The sequence below is a fragment of the Triticum aestivum genome, chromosome 7D (genome assembly GCF_018294505.1).
Source record: "Triticum aestivum cultivar Chinese Spring chromosome 7D, IWGSC CS RefSeq v2.1, whole genome shotgun sequence".
Lineage (NCBI taxonomy): Eukaryota > Viridiplantae > Streptophyta > Magnoliopsida > Poales > Poaceae > Triticum > Triticum aestivum.
Genome location: NC_057814.1, coordinates 118,107,418 through 118,124,996, shown reverse-complemented (window position 1 = coordinate 118,124,996; position 17,579 = coordinate 118,107,418). Strand labels below are relative to the sequence as shown.

The 17,579-nt window shown below is 43.2% G+C and overlaps 1 pseudogene; it reads right to left on the bottom strand.

Moving 5' to 3' along the window:
- Positions 1-10,429, bottom strand: part of LOC123165548 (uncharacterized) — a 39,698-nt pseudogene extending 29,269 nt beyond the window's left edge.
- Between the last annotated feature and the right edge of the window lie 7,150 nt (positions 10,430-17,579).

The window sequence follows — 17,579 nt, the reverse complement described above, 5'->3', positions numbered from 1 at the left end:
CCGGTCACCCGCGCCCGTACGGGCATTTTTAGCCCGAGCTCGCGCTACGCCTCGGCTGACTACGTCCATGCGGCGTCCACCTCTGAGCCATCGCCGTTGCCGTCCTCCGTTCGAGCCGCTCTTTGTGACCCGCTCTGGATGGCTGCGATGCAAGAGGAGTTTGATGCTCTGTTGCGCAACTGGACGTTGCAGCTTGTTCCCCGTCCCCGACACGCCCACGTGATTACCGGGAAGTGGGTCTTTAAACACAAGCTCCGTCCTAATGGTACCCTTGATCTCTACAAAGCGCGCTGGGTCGTTTGTGGCTTCCGACAGCGTGCTGGCATCGACTTCACCGACACCTTCGCTCCGGTCGTCAAGCCCGGCACGATACGCACGGTTCTCCACCTTGCGGTCTCCCGTGCTTGGCCGGTGCACCAGATGGACGTCTCCAACGCCTTCCTCCATGGTCACCTCGAGGAGCAGGTCTTCTGCCAGCAGCCCACCGGGTTTGTTGACCCGGCGCTTCCCGACCACGCGTGACTGCCTTCGCGGTCCTTGTACGGACTCAAGCAGGCTCCGCGCACTTGGTACCAGCGCATCGCGGCGTTTCTCCACCAGCTTGGGTTCCGCTCTACCCGCTCGGACGCCTCGCTCTTCGTCTATTATCAGGGCTCTGACACGGCCTACTTGCTGCTTTATGTCGACGACATCATCCTGACGGCATGTACGACTGGTCTCCTCAGTCAGCTCACGGCTCGTCTTCGCGCTGAGTTTGCCATCAAGGACTTGGGTCCTTTGCACTACTTCCTCGGTGTCGAGGTGGTGCGCCGTCCGGATGGCTTCTTCCTTCATTAGCGGAAGTACGCTCATGAGCTCCTCGAGCGCGCCGGCATGCTTAACTGCAAGCCCGCCGCTACGCCTGTTGATACGAAGGCCAAGGTTTCTGCCATGGATGGTTCTCCTGCTTCGGATGCTGCCTTCTATCGGTCTATCGTTGGTGCTCTCCAGTACCTCACTCTGACTCGACCGGAGATCCAGTATGCCGTGCAGCAGGTGTGTCTTCATATGCATGCTCCTCGTGACGTTCATTGGGCTGCCGTCAAGTGGATTCTCCGCTATATCTGTGGCACTATGGATCTTGGCATCACGCTTCACGCCTCCGCCGACACCGCCCTCACTGCCTACTCCGATGCAGACTGGACGGGCTGCCCTGACACTCGTCGCTCCACTTCGGGCTATTGCGTCTACCTTGGACCCTCACTCATCTCGTGATCGTCCAAGCGGCAGCCTACGGTCTCTCGTTCCAGTGCTGAGGCTTAGTATCGTGCGGTGGCCAACGCAGTCGCCGAGTGTTCGTGGCTTTGCCAGCTGCTTCAGGAGCTCTCTTGCCCTGTTGACCATGCCACGGTCGTCTACTGCGACAACGTCTCGGCGGTCTACCTCTCCGCTAACCCGATGCATCATCAACTGACCAAGCATATTGAGTTGGATATTCATTTTGTTCAGGACCAGGTGGCCCTTGGCCATATTCGATTACACGTCCCTACTTCCCAACAATTTGCAGATATCATGACCAAGGGCTTCCCTACGGCGTCATTTGAGGAGTTCCGGTCCAGTCTTTGCGTCAGCCGCGGTGCCGCTTCGACCGCTAGGGGGGTGTTGAGTATATGTGTTATGTGCATATTGTGTATTAGGCCCGCCTCCTAGTTCCTTGTATAGTTGAGGTCGGTGGCCCACCTTTGTACATCATATATATGTGCCTATGCACGAGAGCAATACATCGTGCAATCATACACCCACCCCCACGGCCTCAGAAGGGTCTGATCACCCAAGGAATCAGTACTTCGTAACAGAACCACCACCCCGACACAAGTACTTTTTCCAAAAAAGAAACCACTTGCATTACTGAATCATCCGAAATTCCACCTGAATGACCGAACTCTGCACTGCTCCATAGCATCAAACGAATCGTAAAAACCCCAACGCAATAATTTCCAAAGGATCCACGCATGAACTAATCCCCAAAATAAGCCTGTAGAACCAAGATACAACGCAACTTCCTGATGGAGGCGGATGAAGGCGCGACCTTTGCGGGTGGATTTGGGGGCTGACCTGCGGGGTGATGTCTACTACGCAACCTTCTTCTTGTAGACGTTGTTGGGCCTCCAAGTGCAGAGGTTTGTAGGACAGTAGCAAATTTCCCTCAAGTGGATGACCTAAGGTTTATCAATCCGTGGGAAGCGTAGGATGAAGATGGTCTCTCTCAAACAACCCTGCAACCAAATAGCAAAGAGCCTCTTGTGTCCCCAACACACCCAATACAATGGTAAATTGTATAGGTGCACTAGTTCGGCGAAGAGATGGTGATACAAGTGCAATATGGATGGTAGATATAGGTTTTTGTAATCTGAAAATATAAAAACAGCAAGGTAACTAATGATAAAAGTGAGCGTAAACGGTATTGCAATGCTAGGAAACAAGGCCTAGGGTTCATACTTTCACTAGTGCAAGTTCTCTCAACAATAATAACATAATTGGATCATATAACTATCCCTCAACATGCAACAAAGAGTCACTCCAAAGTAACTAATAGCAGAGAACAAACGAAGAGATTATTGTAGGGTACGAAACCACCACAAAGTTATTCTTTCTGATCGATCTATTCAAGAGTCTGTAGTAAAATAGCACGAAGCTATTCTTTCCGTTCGATCTATCCTAGAGTTCGTACTAGAATAACACCTTAAGACACAAATCAACCAAAACCCTAATGTCACCTAGATACTCCAATGTCACCTCAAGTATCAGTGGGTATGATTATACGATATGCATCACACAATCTCAGATTCATCTATTCAAACAAACACAAAGTACTTCAAAGAGTTCCCCAAAGTTTCTACCGGAGAGTCAAGATGAAAACGTGTGCCAACCCCTATGCATAAGTTCACGTGGTCACGGAACCCGCAAGTTGATCACCAAAACATACATCAAGTAGATCACGTGAATATCCCATTGTCACCACAGATAAGCACATGCAAGACATACATCAAGTGTTCTCAAATCCTTAAAGACTCAATCCGGTAAGATAACTTCAAAGGGAAAACTCAAGCCATTACAAGAGAGAAGAGGGGGATAAACATCATAAGATCCAACTATAATAGCAAAGCTCGCGATACATCAAGATCGTACCACCTCAAGAACACGAGAGAGAGAGAGATCAAACACATAGCTACTGGTACATACCCTCAGCCCCGAGGGTGAACTACTCCCTCCTCGTCATGGAGAGCACCGGGATGATGAAGATAGCCACCGGTGAGGGATTCCCCCCTCCGGCAGGGTGCCGGAACGGGTCTAGATTGGTTTTCGGTGGCTACAGAGGCTTGCGGCGGCGGAACTCCCCGTCTAGGTTTCTTTCTGGAAGTTTGGGGTTATATAAGAGGTGTTGGAGTCGGGAACAAAGTCAGGGGGGTCTCCGGGCTATCCACGAGGTAGGGAGGCGTGCCAAGGGGGTGGGCGTTCCCCCACCCTCGTGGGCAGCCCGGGACTCTTCTGGCCCATCTCTTTTGCTCATTGGCCTTCTTCTGGTCCAAAAATAAGTTTTGTGAAGTTTCAGGTCAATTGGACTCCGTTTGGTTTTCCTTTTCTGCGATACTCAAAAACAAGGAAAAGAACAGAAACTGGCACTGGGCTCTAGGTTAATAGGTTAGTCCCAAAAATCATATAAAATAGCATATAAATGCATATAAAACATCCTAGAAGGATAATATAATAGCATGGAACAATAAAAAATTATAGATACGTTGGAGACGTATCAAGCATCCCCGAGCTTAATTCTTGCTCGTCCTCGAGTAGGTAAATGATAAAAACAGAATTTTTGATGTGGAATGCTACCTAACATATTTATCAATGTAATCTTCTTTATTGTGACATGAATGTTCAGATCCGAAAGATTCAAGACAAAAGTTTAATATTGACATGACAATAGTAATACTTCAAGCATACTAACCAAGCAATTATGTCTTATCAAAATAACATAGCCAAAGAAAGCTAATCCCTACAAAATCATATAGTTTGTCCATGCTTCATTTTCGTCACACAAAAATGCTCTCATCATGCACAACCCCGATGACAAGCCAAGCAATTGTTTCATACTTTAGTAATCTCAAACTTTTTTCAACTTTCACGCAATACATGAGCATGAGCCGTGGACATAGTACTATGGGTGGAATGGAGTATAATGATGGGGGTTATGTGGAGAAGACAAAAAAGGAGAAAGTCTCACATTGACGTGGCTAATCAACGGGCTATGGAGATGCCCATCAATTGATGTCAATGCAAGGAGTAGGGATTGCCATGCAACGGATGCACTAGAGCTATAAATGTATGAAAGCTCAACAAAAGAAACTAAGTGGGTGTGCATCCAACTTGCTTGCTCACGAAGACCTAGGGCATTTGAGGGAGCCCATTGTTGGAATATACAAGCCAAGTTCTATAATGAAAAATTCCCACTAGTATATGCAGGTGACAAAACAAGAGACTCTCTATCATAAAGATCATGGTGCTACTTTGAAGCACAAGTGTGGAAAAAGGATAGTAGCATTGTCCCTTTTTATTTCTCTTTTTTTTCTTTTTTTGGGCCTTCTTTTTTGGCTTTTCTCCTTTTTTATTTGGGACAATGCTCTATTAATGATGATCATCACACTTCTATTTATTTACAACTCGATGATTACAACTCGATTCTAGAACAAAATATGACTCTATATGAATGCCTCCGGCGGTGTACCGGGATGAGCAATGAATCAAGAGTGACATGTATGAAAAATTATGCATGGTGGCTTTGCCACATATACGATGTCAACTACATGATCATGCAAGGAAATATGACAATGATGAAGCGTGTCATAATAAATGAAACGGTGGGAAGTTGCATGGCAATATATCTCGGAATGGCTATGGAAATTCCATAATAGGTAGGTATGGTGGCTGTTTTGAGGAAGATATAAGGAGGTTTATGTGTGATAGAGCGTATCGTATCACGGGGTTTGGATGTACCGGCGAAGTTTGCACCAACTCTCAAGGTGAGAAAGGGCAATGCACGGTACCGAAGAGGCTAGCAAAGATGGATAGGTGAGAGTGCGTATAATCCATGGACTCAACATTAGTCATAAAGAACTCACATACTTATTGCAAAAATCTACAAGTCATCAAAAACCAAGCACTACGTGCATGCTCCTAGGGGAATAGATTGGTAGGAAAATACCATCGCTCGTCCCCGACCGCCACTCATAAGGAAAGCAATCAAAGAACACCTCGTGCTTCAAATTTGTCACACAACGTTTACCATACGTGCATGCTACGGGACTTGCAAACTCCAACACAAGTATTTCTCAATTTCACAATTACTCAACTAGCACAACTCTAATATCACCATCTTCATATCTCAACACAATCATAAGGAATCAAACTTCTCTTAATATTCAATGCACTCTATATGAAAGTTTTTATTATATCCCTCTTGGATGCCTATCATATTAGGACTAATTTCATAACCAAAGCAAATTACCATGATGTTTAAGACTCTCAAAATAATATAAGTGAAGCATGAGAGTTCATCTATTTCTTCAAAATAAAACCACCGTCGTGCTCTAGAAGGATATAAGTGAAGCACTAGAGCAAATGACAAACTACTCCAAAAGATATAAGTGAAGATCAATGAGTAGTTGAATAATTATGTAGCTATGTGAAGACTCTCTCTCATTTAAGAATTTCAGATCTTGGTATTTTATTCAAACAACAAGCAAAACAAAAGAAAATAAAATGACGCTCCAAGCAAAACACATATCATGTGGTGAATACAAATATAGCTCCAAGTAAAGTTACTGATGAACGAAGACGAAAGAGGGGATGCCTTCCGGGGCATCCCCAAGCTTAGGCTTTTGGTTGTCCTTGAATTTTACCTTGGGGTGCCTTGGGCATCCCCAAGCTTGGGCTCTTTTCGCTCCTTATTCCATAGTCCATCAAATATTTACCCAAAACTTGAAAACTTCACAACACAAAACTTAACAGAAAACTCGTAAGCTCCGTTAGTATAAGAAAATAAATCACCACTTAGGTACTGTTGTTAAACCATTCTAAATTCATATTGGTGTAATATCTACTGTATTCCAACTTATCTATGGTTCATAGCCTCCGATACTACTCATAGATTCATCAAAATAAGTAAACAACACATAGAAAACAGAATCTGTCAAAAACAGAACAGTCTGTAGCAATATGTATCAAACGTATACTTCTGGAACTCCAAAAATTCTGAAATAAATTGGTGGACCTGAGGAATTTGTCTATTATTCTTATGAAAAAAGAATCAACCTAAAATCACTCTCCAGTAAAAAAGGGCAGCTAATCTCGTGAGCGCTAAAGTTTCTGTTTTTTACAGCAAGATCGCAAAGACTTCACCCAAGTCTTCCCATAAAACCACATCTAAAAAGAAGCTAGATGAGTTATTTATTACTAAACAGTAGCAAAAAGCAAAGAACAAAAATAAAATTGGGTTGCCTCCCAACAAGCTCTATCGTTTAACGCCCCTAGCTAGGCGTGATGATTTCCATGATGCTCATATAAAAGATAAGAATTGAAACATAAAGAGAGCATCATGAAGAATATGACTAGCACATTTAAGTCTAACCCACTTCCTATGAATAGGGATTTTGTGAGCAAACAACTTATGGGAACAATAATCAACTAGCATAGGAAGGCAAAACAAGCATAACTTTAAGATTTTCAACATATAGAGAGGAAACTTGATATTATTGCAATTCCTACAAGCATATGTTCCTCCCTCATAATAATTTTCAGTAGCATCATGAATGAATTCAACCATATAACCAGCACATAAAGCATTCTTTTCATGATCTACAAGCATAGAAAATTTACTACTCTCCACATAAGCAAATTTATCCTCATTCGGAATAGTGGGAGTATCATAAGAAACTCGAATACTATAATTTTTTTCCATATTAAAAGAGTAATGTTAAGAAAAAGGGTAATCATAATCATGACAAGTTTTATAAATATAATCATAACTACTTTTTATAGCATACGTATCATCACAATAATTATCATAGGTAGCAACTTTGTTCTCATCATAATCTATTGAAACCTCTTCCAAGATAGTGGAATCATCACTAAATAAAGTCATGACCTCTCCAAATCCACTTTCATATTTATCACAATAAGATTCAACACCCTCCAAAATAGTGGGATCATTACTTCCTAAAGTTGACACTCTTCCAAACCCACTTTCATCAATATAATCATCATAAATAGGAGGCATGCTATCATCATAATAAATTTGCATATCAAAGCTTGGGAGGTTAAACATATCATCTTCATTAAACTTAGAATCCCCAAGCTTGGGACAAACATTAATTGCAGCAAATATATTCTCAAACATGTCATTCTCATCAAACATAGCATCCCCAAGCTTGGGCCTTTTCATATCATAAGCATAATCACTCTCATCATTAATAGCATGGATAGCACCAATAGTATAGCAATTATCATCATCACAATGAGTAATAGGAGCAACATCATTTGGGAAGGATACCTTTCTACCTTTGCTTCTCCGTCTTTTCCTTTTCTTCTTCACATCATGTGTGGGTTTAACCCTCTCTTTTGAGCTCCTTATTAATGAGATTGGTTGAATAGAAAGCTCCTCCTCGTTACCTGATTCATCATAAGAAATAATAGGAGGATATTGGGAAGTCTCTTCCCTTTCATTAGTATTCTCTTCATCTTCTATTTGTTTTCTCTTCTTTATGTAATTGCCAATATAAGGATTTTCAATGCAATTCACCGCACAATACATAAAAATTTATTCTAGATCAAAATCAAGAACTTTATCAAGGACAAATTCTGGTATATCCTTAGTTATACGTTTCATTTCTTCATAACCCAAAAGCAAACTAAGTTCATTATGATGTGCAAGGGAAATCAAGTCATCACAATTTTTGGACACGATATGATCATGAAACAATTTGCATTGGGGATTTAAATGATCACGTTCATTGCAAAGTTCAGCAGGATGGCAAAGAAATTTTAAATTTTCAGCACAAGCATCTAGCCTCTCTTGCAACCATTTAGTTTCTGAATACTTATGCCTCTTGCAAAATCTATCTTCCCTATTTGGTGTGTACTTGCAAACTCTATGCACTCCACAAAAATTGACATGCTTATAAGAGACATTTTCATCATGACTAGTGCAATCATCATTAGTACTATGGATATTCAAAGAGTTCATACCAACAACATTGCAATCATGCTCATCATTCAAAGATTTAGTGCCAAACATTCTAATGCATTCTTCCTCTAGCAATTGAGCACAACTATTGGAATCCTTATTTTCATGAAAGATATTAAAAAGATGAAGCATATGAGGCACCCTCAATTCCATTTTTTGTAGTTTTCTTTTATAAACTAAACTAGTGATAAAACAAGAAACTAAAAGATTCGGTTGCAAGATATGAAGCTATACCTTCAAGCACTCACCTCCCCGGCAACGGCGCCAGAAAAGAGCTTGATGTCTACTACGCAACCTTCTTCTTGTAGACGTTGTTGGGCCTCTAAGTGCAGAGGTTTGTAGGACAGTAGCAAATTTCCCTCAAGGGGATGACCTAAGGTTTATCAATCCGTGGGAGGCATAGGATGAAGATGGTCTCTCTCAAACAACCCTACAACCAAATAGCAAAGAGTCTCTTGTGTCCCCAACACACCCAATACAATGGTAAATTGTATAGGTGCACTAGCTCGGCGAAGAGATGGTGATACAAGTGCAATATGGATGGTAGATATAGGTTTTTTGTAATCTAAAAATATAAAAAAAGCAAGGTAACTAATGATAAAAGTGAGCGTAAACGGTATTGCAATGCTAGGAAACAAGGCCTAGGGTTCATACTTTCACTAGTGCAAGTTCTCTCAACAATAGTAACGTAATTGGATCATATAACTATCCCTCAACATGCAACAAAGAGTCACTCCAAAGTCACTAATAGCGGGGAACAAACGAAGAGATTATTGTAGGGTACGAAACAACCTCAAAGTTATTCTTTCTGATCGATCTATTCAAGAGCCCGTAGTAAAATAGCACGAAGCTATTCTTTTCGTTCGATCTATCCTAGAGTTCGTACTAGAATAACACCTTAAGACACAAATCAACCAAAACGCTAATGTCACCTCAAGTATCAGTGGGTATGATTATACGATATGCATCACACAATCTCAGATTTATTCAAACCAACACAAAGTACTTCAAAGAGTGCCCCAAAGTTTCTACCGGAGAGTCAAGACGAAAACGTGTGCCAACCCCTATGCATAAGTTCACGAGGTCACGGAACCTGCAAGCTGATCACCAAAACATACATCAAGTAGATCACGTGAATATCCCATTGTCACCACAGATAAGCACATGCAAGACATACATCAAGTGTTCTCAAATCCTTAAAGACTCAATCCGATAAGATAACTTCAAAGAGAAAACTCAATCCATTACAAGAGAGTAGAGGGGTAGAAACATCATAAGATCCAACTATAATAGCAAAGCTCGCGATACATCAAGATCATACCACCTCAAGAACACGAGAGAGAGAGAGAGATCAAACACATAGCTACTGGTACATACCCTCAGCCCCGAGGGTGAACTACTCCCTCCTTGTCATGGAGAGCACCGGGATGATGAAGATGGTCACGGGTGAGGGATTCCCCCCTCCGGCAGGGTACCGGAACGGGTCTAGATTGGTTTTCGGTGGCTACAGAGGCTTGCGGCGGCGGAACTCGCCATCTAGGTTTCTTTCTGGAAGTTTGGGATTATATAAGAGGTGTTGGAGTCGGGAACAAGTCAGGGGGGTCTCCGGGCTATCCACGAGGTAGGGAGGCGCGCCCAGGGGGGTGGGCGCACCCCCCACCCTCGTGGGCAGCCCGGGACTCTTCTGGCCCATCTCTTTTGCTCCATGGCCTTCTTCTGGTCCAAAAATAAGTTCCGTGAAGTTTCAGGTCAATTGGACTCCGTTTGGTTTTCCTTTTCTGCGATACTCAAAAACAAGGAAAAAACAGAAACTGGCACTGGGCTCTAGGTTAATAGGTTAGTCCCAAAAAATCATATAAAATAGCGTATAAATGCATATAAAACATCCTAGAAGGATAATATAATAGCATGGAACAATAAAAAATTTAGATACGTTGGAGACGTATCACGGGGCAGTGCTTCCTGGAGCGCGTCCATGGTGTCGAAGGGGCCTGTGAGCGGGATCTACACCTCGCCCTCGCTCTCCTCTGACTCCTCAAGGTGCACCGCCTCATCCTGGCTGCTGCTGCCCCACCCAGCCGAAGAGGAGCCGGTGCACGCCGCCGGCACCCCGCGGCCGAACAGGGCGCCGCTCTCCAGCGCGATAGGCATTGCTCTCCCCGCTCGCGCCCACGGCGAGCAGTGCCCCGCGGTATGGAAAGGAGACGATGGAGGCGGACGGAAGCCGGGGCCTCGTGTGCCGGCCGGTGTTGTGTGGTTCTTGTGCTGGCCTTTGCAGCAGGCGTCGGGGGAGAGTGGGGGTTTGGTCGCTCGGCTTTTGTTCGGATGACCCATGGGTCGGGTTTGTAAGTTGGAAGGCAGGTTTGGCTGGCACGCTGGACGCTGCTTTCCACGCCTGGTTGATCACGATCACGACCGTCTATATTTGATGAACATATTACTTCCTTCTCGTCACTGCAAATCTCTCCTCTTTATTTGCATAGTTTGCCAAAGAGGAGAGACTACGAAGAGAGAGGCGTTTTGGAGGCCGAACTCCATGAAGGCCTTTATTTTTGAAAAATAATCAAATTCAAACTTTTATGGTTCAAAAAATTCTGAAAAATATATGCGTGTATGGATGTAACCCACATGTGTGTAAAAATTCATGATGAAATACCTTGAGTTGTGACCTGTACATAAAAGACAAATTCATGGCCTGGTAGGATGAATAGTATCATGTGTTAAACAACCCCAGATTTGTTTTTTTTGCACAACCCTCATTTCAACGTATTTTGCCCCCTGAAATTTTTTACACACATGTGTGTTATGCCTTCATGTATATCTGTGTTTTTTTCAGAATTTTTAGAAAGGTGAAAATATGAATTTTGATGAAATTTGAATTTGGAGGCCAAGCTCCAAAAGGGATTTTTGGACAAAGAATCACTATTCATTAGAGTGTTGGTTCCTCCTCATACCGGTTCTTGCTATCTCATTCTCCATAAAAGCAAGTTATGTTGAATTGAATGTCGGATATTGCTTACTCCCTCTGTATCAGGATATAAGATGATTTTTGACACTAACAGAGGGAGTAGATGTTTAATGAAGGTGGTCAAACATGTACCCCACTAAAAGCCAAACATAGTAGACGTCGTGTGAGGTATGTGTCGTTATGCGCGTGTAAATCTACATGATGTGTGATGTTATCGAAAACAAACATTAACATGTTGTGATGCCATGAAGTTATGGTTGTAACACAAAGAACATGTTTGAGAGTCAATTGTGGCTTGGATATTAAGCAAGATGGTTGAACCTGCACTCAACTAAAAACCAAACCAAGTAGACGTCGTGTGAGTGTGTCTGCATCATGTTGCACATGTCAATTGTCAATCTATGTGGTGTATATGATGTTTATGAAAACAAAAACTAATGTGTCGTGATGCCATGAAGTTATGATGGTAATATGTTTGAGAGTCAAGTATCGCTTATATATGGTTACGGGAGGTGGTTGAATTTGTACTCCTCTCCGCTAAAAACTGAACCGAGTAGAACTTTGTGAATGTGTTTATGTCTTGATGTGCATGTAAATTTACGTGTTGTATTTGATGTTTTCAAACAAACATCAACATATCATAATTACATGAAGTTATAACTACAATATGCAATAACATGTGTGAGAGAAAACTATTTCCTTAAACACTTAATGGAGGTGGTTAAACATGCAATCCGCTAGAACCCAAGCCAAGTTCATGTGAGTGCATCTGCGACATGATGGGTGTGTAAATCTACGTGTTTATGCGATGTTTCTGAAAACAAACATCGTATCATGATGCTAGGAACTTATTATGATTGTAACATGCAAGAACATGTTTGAGAGTCAAGTATCGCTTAGATAGTTGATTCTTTTGGTGTTTTTTTGGCTTCTAGAATAAGCTCTAGAAGACCAACCAAAATTATTTTTTAGAAGCCTACTGTCTTAACTAGTAGGCTTCTAAAAATAATTTTGGTTGGGCTTCCAGAATAAGAAGGGTAGGGGGCAACTTATTCCAGCTTATTCTTGAAGCCAACAAAAAACTGCCCTAAATACCAAACCAAGTAGAAGTTGTGTGATGCAAGTGTCGCGTTGCGCCATAAATCTACGTGTTCTGTTTGATGTTTCTATAAAACTGAATATTAACAAGTTTATCGAAAAGGCTAAACTATCGTTGGTGACAGATGATGAGAGCAATGAATAACATGTGCTATGTGCTAACAAAATTTATCGTTTCTCTAGCACGTTGATGGCATGCTGATGTAGCTTGCAATAAAATTCTAGATGGGCTAGCATTGCAATAACTTCTTCCTTTGAAAAGGAGGGTATACCCGGAGACTATGTAGTTATATGCTCCTAATGTACCTAAATTAATTAAGTATAAATGTATCCGGATAATGAGTTGAAGTGCTTTACGGTACAATGCACCAACTATCTTGGTGCAAGCTAACCGGGATGCATAATATTCTTATGTCACATGGACAAAAACATATCAGTTTGGGAGTAACATGAAAGAACATATTTGAGAGTCTAGTATAACTTAGATAGTTAATGGAGGCTGTTGCCTAAGTACTACGCTAAAAACCAAACCGAGTAGACGTTGCATGATACACCATAAATCTATGTGTTGTATTTGATTTTATAGGAAATAAATATTAACATATTTATCAAAAAGGAAAACTGACATGGGAATTAAAGTGGTTCCCTCCAAGAAAAATGGTAATTTGTTGCTGACAAATGATGAGAGCAATGAATATCAGGTTGTGACGCCCCCGATTCAATCGTACACTAATCATACACGCAAACGTGTACGATCAAGATCAGGGACTCGCGTGAAGATATCACAACACAACTCTAAAATAAAATAAGTCAAACAAGCATCATAATACAAGCCAGGGGTCTCGAGGGCTCGAATACAAGTGCTCGATCATAGACAAGTTAGCGGAAGCAACAATATCTGAGTACAGACATAAGTTAAACAAGTTGCCATAAGATGGCTAGCACAAACTGGGATACAGATCGAAAGAGGCGCAGGCCTCCTGCCTGGGATCCTCCTAAACTACTCCTGGTCGTCGTCAGCGGCCTGCACGTACTAGTAGGCACCACCGGTGTAGTAGGAGTCGTCGTCGGCGGTGGCGTCTGGCTCCTGGGCTCCAGCATCTGATTTGCGACAACCGAGAGGATGGAAAGCAACCGTGAGTACTCATCCAAAGTACTCGCAAGCAAAGATCTACACTACATATGCATGGGTATCTGTGTAAAGGGGAAATATCGATGGACTGAACTGCAGAATGCCAGAATAAGAGGGGGATAACTAGTCATGTCGAAGACTACGCTTCTGGCAGCCTCCATCTTGCAGCATGTAGAAGAAAGTAGATGGTAAGTTCACCAAGTAGCATCGCATAGCATAATCCTACCCGGCGATCCTCTCCTTGTCGCCCTGTGTGAGACTGATCACCGGGTTATATCTGCCACTTGGAAGGGTGTGTTTTATTAAGTATCCGGTTCTAGTTGTCATAAGGTCAAGGTACAACTCCGGGTCCTACTGTTACCGAGGATCACGGCTATTCGAATAGATAAACTTCCATGCAGGGTTGCATCACATTACCAAACACACTCGATCCCCTTTGGCCAGACACACTTTCTTGGGTCATGCCCGGCCTCGGAAGATCAACATGTCACGGCCCCACCTAGGCACAACAGAGAGGTCAGCACGCCGGTCTAAATCCTATGGGCGCAGGGGTCTGGGCCCATCACCCATTGCACACCTGCATGTTGCGAGGGCGGCCGGTGAGCAGACCTAGCAACCTCCATTACAAAGGAAGTTGCGTTACGCGGTCCAACCCAGCGCGCGCCGCTCAGTCGCTGACGTCAAGAAGGCTTCGGCTGATCACGATGTTGAGTGCCCATAACTGTTCCCGCGTGGTTGGTTAGTGCGTATAGACCAGTGGCCAGACTCAGATCAAATACCAAGATCTCTTTAAGTGTGTTAATTGAAGTATCCGCGGATGCTGACCAGGGCCAAGCCCACCTCTCTCCTAGGTGGTCTCAGCCTGCCCTGCCGCTCCGCCACAAAGTAACAGTCGGGGGCCGTCGGGAACTCAGGCCCACCACTACCCGGATGGAGCCACCTGTCCTTTTAGCACCTGTTGGGGAACGTAGTAATTTCAAAAAAATTCCTACGCACACGCAAGATCATGGTGATGCATAGCAACGAGAGGGGAGAGTGTTGTCCACGTACCCTCGTAGACCGACAGCGGAAGCGTTATCACAACGCGGTTGATGTAGTCGTACGTCTTCACGATCCGACCGATCAAGTACCGAACGTACGGCACCTCCGAGTTCTACACACGTTCAGCTCGATGACGTCCCTCGAACTCCGATCCAGCCGAGTGTTGAGGGAGAGTTTCGTCAGCACGACGGCGTGGTGACGATGATGATGTTCCACCGACGCAGGGCTTCACCTAAGCTCCGCAACGGTATTATCGAGGTGTAATATGGTGGAGGGGGGCACCGCACACGGCTAAGAGATCTCAAGGATCAATTGTTATGTCTCTGGGGTGCCCCCTGCCCCCGTATATAAAGGAGCAAGGGGGAGGCAGCCGGCCTAGGGGAGAGGCGCGCCATAGGGGGGAGTCCTACTCCCACCGGGAGTAGGACTCCTCCTTTCCTTGTGGGAGTAGGAGAAGGGAAGGGGGAAGGAGAAAGAAGGAAGGGTGCGCCCCCCTTCCCTAGTCCAATTCGGACCAGACCATGGGGAGGGGTGCGGCCACCTTTTGAGGCCTTTCTCTCCTTTCCCGTATGGCCCATTAAGGCCCAATACGAATTCCCGTAACTCCCCGGTACTCCGAAAAATACCCGAATCACTCGGAACCTTTCCAAAGTCCGAATATAGTCGTCCAATATATCGATCGTTACGTCTCGACCATTTCGAGACTTCTCGTCATATCCCCGATCTCATCCGGGACTCCGAACTCCTTCGGTACATCAAAACTCAATAAAACTGTCATCGTAACGTTAAGCGTGCGGACCCTACGGGTTCAAGAACTATGTAGACATGACCGAGACACGTCTCCGGTCAATAACCAATAGCGGGACCTGGATGCCCATATTGGCTCCCACATATTCTACGAAGATCTTTGTCGGTCAGACCGCATAACAACATACGTTGTTCCCTTTGTCACCGGTATGTTACTTGCCCGAGATTTGATCGTCGGTATCTCGATACCTAGTTCAATCTCGTTACCGGCAAGTCTCTTCACTCGTTCCGTAACACATCATCCCGCAACTAATTCATTAGTCACAATGCTTGGAAGGCTTATAGTGATGTGCATTACCGAGTGGGCCCAGAGATACCTCTCCGACAATTGGAGTGACAAATCCTAATCTCGGAATACGCCAACCCAACAAGTACCTTTGGAGACACCTGTATAGCACCTTTATAATCACCCATTTATGTTGTGACGTTTGGTAGCACACAAAGTGTTCCTCCGGTAAACGGGAGTTGCATAATCTCATAGTCATAGGAACATGTATAAGTCATGAAGAAAGCAATAGCAACATACTAAACGATCGAGTGCTAAGCTAACAGAATGGGTCAAGTCAATCACGTCATTCTCCTAATGAGGTGATCCCGTTAATCAAATGACAACTCATGTCTATGGCTAGGAAACATAACCATCTTTGATTAACGAGCTAGTCAAGTAGAGGCATACTAGTGACACTCTGTTTGTCTATGTATTCACACATGTATCATGTTTCCGGTTAATACAATTCTAGCATGAATAATATACATTTATCATGATATAAGGAAATAAATAATAACTTTATTATTGCCTCTAGGGCATATTTCCTTCAGTCTCCCACTTGCACTAGAGTCAATAATCTAGTTCACATCGCCATGTGATTTAACATCAATAGTTCACATCACCATGTGATTAACACCCATAGTTCACATCGTCATGTGACCAACACCCAAAGGGTTTACTAGAGTCAATAATCTAGTTCACATCGCTATGTGATTAACACCCAAAGAGTACTAAGGTGTGATCATGTTTTGCTTGTGAGAAAATTTTAGTCAACGGGCCTGTCACATTCAGATCCGTAAGTATTTTGCAAATTTCTATGTCTACAATGCTCTGCACGGAGCTACTGTAGCTAATTGCTTCCACTTTCAATATGTATCCAGATTGAGAGTTAGAGTCATCTGGATCAGTGTCAAAATTTGCATCGACGTAACCCTTTACGACGAACCTTTTTTCACTTCCATAATCGAGAAACATATCCTTATTCCACTAAGGATAATTTTGACCGCTGTCCAGTGATCTACTCCTAGATCACTATTGTACTCCCTTGCTAAAATCAGTGTAGGGTATACAATAGATCTGGTACACAGTATGGCATACTTTATAGAACCTATGGCCGAGGCATAGGGAATGATTTTCATTCTTTTTCTATATTCTGCCGTGGTCGGGCTTTGAGTCTTACTCAATTTCACACCTTGTAACACAGCCAAGAAACTCTTTCTTTGACTGTTCCATTTTGAACCACTTCAAAATCTTGTTAAGGTATGTACTCATTGAAAAAACTTATCAAGCGTCTTGATCTATCTCTATAGATCTTGATTCTTAATATGTAAGCAGCTTCACCGAGGTCTTTCTTTGAAAAACTCCTTTCAAACACTCATTTATGCTTTGTAGAATAATTCTACATTATTTCCGATCAACAATATGTCATTCACATATACTTATCAGAAATGTTGTAGTGCTCCCACTCACTTTCTTGTAAATACAGGCTTCACCGCAAGTCTGTATAACACTATATCCTTTGATCAACTTATCAAAGTGTATATTCCAACTCCGAGATGCTTGCACCAGTCCATAGATGGATCGCTGGAGCTAGCATATTTTGTTAGCACCTTTAGGATTGACAAAACCTTCTGGTTGCATCATATACAACTCTTCTTTAATAAATCCATTAAGGAATGCAGTTTTGTTTATCCATTTGCCAGATTTCATAAAATGCGGCAATTGCTAACATGATTCAGACAGACTTAAGCATAGATACGAGTGAGAAACTCTCATCTTAGTCAACACCTTAAACTTGTCGAAAACCTTTTGCGACAATTCTAGCTTTGTAGATAGTAACACTACTATCAGCGTCCGTCTTCCTCTTGAAGATCCATTTAATCTCAATGGCTCGCCGATCATTGGGGAAGTCAATCAAAGTCCATACTTTGTTCTCATACATGGATCTCATCTCAGATTTCATGGCCTCAAGCCATTTTGCGGAATC